General features: G+C 38.1%; 1 non-coding gene across 1 annotated transcript; it reads left to right on the forward strand.

Moving 5' to 3' along the window:
- Positions 1 to 3,843: 3,843 nt before the first annotated feature.
- LOC122003117 lies at positions 3,844 to 3,949 on the forward strand. The gene has a single exon (XR_006117789.1). It is a non-coding gene; the product is annotated as a small nucleolar RNA R71 (small nucleolar RNA).
- Positions 3,950 to 4,396: the final 447 nt, after the last annotated feature.

Genomic DNA, 4,396 nt, shown 5'->3' on the forward strand with positions numbered 1-4,396 from the left:
GGCTCGCTGTTCAGTGATCTCTTCGCGTCTGCGTGCTCCCCACGACGAGACGGTCATGAACGTCTGAAGATCTCACGAAAATACCCCTTCGCCGGCCGCCGGAGACGAAGCCCTAGCGTCGGCTTTGTTTTCGCCCGAGAGGGAGTCGACGCCGTTCACGAGCGAGAGGAGAGGATTTTGATCGAGAGAAAGGAAAATAACCCAATCCCTCTCTTAACTTATCCTTTTATACTTAGGGTATTTCCGTTTCAGTTATTACTTAAATTTATTTCGCCTTCTCTTTGATCACGAAACACCTGCTTGGGCGCTTGGCTATCGCACTTCATTTAAGTCTTGGATCGGGTCGGAGGTTGTGGGTTCGAACCTCAGCCGAACCTCTTTATTTTTTGCAACTTCTTTATTTTGGTAAAAATACCAAACGAACTCCGAAAATTGCATAAAAATACTCTAAAAATTTCTAGAACATTCCTAAAGCATTTCTAGATATTTATAAGCACTTTTAGAACTCCAAATAATGAAATTTTGGGTGTTACACACACAAAGGGAAATTAGATGGAGATTAGGTTCGTATGATAAACCAAGAGGATTAGGTTCATCTGATGAACCAAATTGGATTAAGAGTAATCCTAATTAAGCTAATTGAGTTGGACTCAATTTGGTTCATGTGTTAAATGAGTCTAATTAGATTTGGATTCATTGAGTCAATTTAATTCAATGGATATAGATATATTAAATTAAATTGGTTTGAATCAAATTGTTAGATTTGATCAATCATGGGAGAGAAGAGGTCAAGTTTGACTTGACTTGAGAAGGGAAGATGAAAGGTCAAGTTTAACTTGACCAATGCCACCTCATTTGTGAGTTGGCATAGAGTGGGCCAATGATGATGTTCCACATCATCAAGGATAGTACATGTGTGTGCCACCTCATGAGGGAGATCAAGAGTTGTGACTCTTGGTATTCCATAGAGTTTAAAAACCCCTCTTGAAGTGACCGGCCACTTTAAGTGGTGTTGAATGTTTTGTGTGCTCATTCACTCCTTCTTGTTCCTCCTCTCATCTTCTTCTCTCCCTCTCCTCCACCTTGGCCGAAACCTTCAAGAGTGCTAGCACACTCTAAGGTTTCTTCTCCATTTTTTTGCTCGTGTGGATACACATAGACGGGTGTTCACTTGACACCCTTGAGATCCGACAAATTTTGGACGAGCGGGATAAGCGAAGGGCTTCGCATCAAAGGTATAACTTCTCTACCATGTAGATCTAGTGTAGATCTAGGATTAGAAAACATGTACACAAAAATTTTAATCGTCGCACGGATCCGGTGGCATGGAACTTCGGGGTTTCCGCAACACAAAAAATGGTTTTTACGACCCAAAAGTCCCAACAAAAAATTACTCACTTTATGCTATCATAGATAGAAAAAGATAGATCACTAAACATACTAGCACCATAAGTAACACATAAACCACATAAAATCTAGAATAGATGTGCTAGTATTTTGCATTAAGGAATAAACAATCATGATATGATGAAAGATGCAACTAGCAAAAATTTTATTATGCAAAAGAAATAAGCAAAAACTAAACTAATCCAAATGCATCTAATGCATCCCCCCAGACTTAAACTTTTCATTGTCCCAATAAAAACTAAAAACAAATAATATGGAGGAGATTAAAAGTAAGAGAAGTTACTAAGTGATGCGTGCCAAATGCCCATGTCATTAACTTCTCCATCATGAAATTGTACTCCTCCAAATCTTTGAGTCCTATAAAAGAAAATTGATAACAAAAATTAAGTAAAGGATATATGCTTATTATGTGGAAATAAATGAAAACAAGAAATAACTAAAGACAAAAATGAGAAAGAACTTGGGTTGCCTCTCAAGAAGCGCTTGTTTAAGGTCATTAGCTCGACCAACTCATTAGATTCATTGAAATCTCTCTCTAGGAGGGGTAAGATATTTCATCACCCTCCTACCGAGGGCTCTTATTATGGAGAGAGCTTTCATCAAAGGAGCTACAGATTAAAGTATAACTCTCTCCATCTTCGTCTTCTTTGAAGTTCTTTCAGGTGGTCGAAAACGGTTCAATCTGAGCTTCCAACCACGGGCCTCTTGAAAACCTACACACCCAAAAGAAAGGCAAACCTCACACAAGAATGTAACATAAGAAGGAACTAGAACCATATTAGTAAGAACTTGGGTTGCCTCTCAAGAAGTGCTTGTAGGTTATTAGCTCGACCACCTCATTAGATTCATCGAAATCTCTCTCTAGGAGGGGTAAGATATTTCATCACCCTCCTACCGAGGGCTCTTATTATCGAGAGAGCTTTCATCAAAGGAGCTATAGATTAAAGTATAACTCTCTCCATCTTCATCTTCTTTGAAGTTCTTTCAGGTGGTCGAAGACGGTTCAATCTGAGCTTCCAACCACGGGCCTCTTGAAAACCTACACACCCAAAAGAAAGGCAAACCTCCCACAAGAATGTAACATAAGAAGGAACTAGAACCATATTAGTATGAATTGAATATGTATCAAAAATTGAATCACATCCAATAAAATCAATTATAGGTACCTCTATAAAATTTTCTAAAAGATCACAAGAAATACTAACCTTGCATTGCTAAGAGATACCTGAAAGTTCTAAACATATGGATGTGACTTCTGAATCTTCTATTGGCTCTAGCTTTGTCTCAGGTGGGGGTGTATGTAAAAGTGGTGATTCTTGGGTCCTTTCTTTTATTGCACAAGTCCCTACACATTCGTCCACAATATGTTCAGTCCATGCAACTCTCATAATATCGGAAGGTTGTGTGGATAAAGGAGGTGATTCTTGAGATGCTGCTTCTACAACATAGCTCCCTACACTTCCTTTCATATCATCATCATCAACATAAGCATCAAAAAATAGACCAACATTAATATGCTCAGTGGGAGAATCATCTATAGGAGGATCACTAACTTCATTTGCAGTTTTAAGTTGATCTACCACATCACATTCATCATCTGAAAATTCAATTTCATCATAACTCCCTGTAAACCCAAAAGGTAAATATGAAAACTTGTTATCCACTGCATTATCATCACAATCCTCATCTAAAGAGTCCCCAACTTCATATACATCCAGAAATCTACACTCAACCATATTAGTGTCACAGAATTTGTCAAAGTCTTCATTTTCATTGACACTCACTAGCCTTTGTGGAAAAGGAACCTTTAGTGAAGGTCTTGGGAAAGGTACTTCCTTTCTCCCATATTCTCTTTGAGCTTGAATAGGAGGTTCATCTTGCTTATCTAGTGTAGGTGTCATCAACCATTGAGGAAAAGGTACTTGTGGCCTTTGGAAACTTCTTAGAGTAATGGAACTGAGTTCTTGAGGTCTTCTATTGTTCTTCTCCTCAATGCTAAACAAATCTTTCTTTAGAAGTTCTTCATGATTCTTGCCACTTCTCAACTTAATATCATTATCATTTACACTAGATCTTGTCTGTGTAGGAGGAAGGTCTTCCTTGAACCATTTTGAAACTATGCTATTAATCTTTTCCCCCATATGTTTGAACTCCTCATTCTGTGACTTCTGAATTTCGACATTCTAGGGTGGTTGAACTACATTTTGTTTGACAGGCTCTCTTGTATATATGTCTTGTACTTCTTGAATTTCTGAGGGAGATTCCATCCAACTTTTGCTTGACCATTCATGGAGGTTCAATGCCACTTGATCAATTAATGTATAAGCTTCTTCTATACTCTTGTCCATAAAAGAACCTCCAGCTGATGAATCTAACAAACATTTATCTGAAAAAGAAATTTCCCTATAGAATATGTGTAAAATCAGTCATTTCTCCAAACCATGATGAGGGCACTGTCTTTGCAGACTCTTGAATCTATCCCATGCTTCAAATAATGATTCTTCATACGCCTGAGCAAAATTTGTGATGCAATTCCTCATATAAATTGTTCTGCTTGGAGGGAAAAAATGATTCAGAAATTGCTGCTCCAATTGTTCCCAACTTGTGATCCTTTGAGGATGGAGAGAATACAACCAAGTCCTTGCTTTATCCTTGATGCTAAAGGGAAATGACATCAATCAAACTGCATCTGCTGACACTCCTTCACAATTCACCATATCACAAAGCTCTAGAAATGTCTTAAGGTGCAGATAAGGACTTTCTGATACTTCTCCTCCAAATTTGTGACCTAGTTGTTGGCTGCTACTCAGAAAACCTAATGGTTCCACTGTACAAAAATTTTGTACAAAGGTCTGAACCTTTCCTAGCTACCATGTGTTCTTTTAAATTAAACTTGGATCGCTTGTGGAACTTAACACGTTTGATCCCAAGTTTAACTTATATGTTCTTTTAGGTTTAGACTTGGATCTCCTGCGAAACTTAACACGCT

This window comes from Zingiber officinale, chromosome 7A (assembly GCF_018446385.1).
Source record: "Zingiber officinale cultivar Zhangliang chromosome 7A, Zo_v1.1, whole genome shotgun sequence".
NCBI classification, from domain to species: Eukaryota; Viridiplantae; Streptophyta; class Magnoliopsida; order Zingiberales; family Zingiberaceae; genus Zingiber; species Zingiber officinale.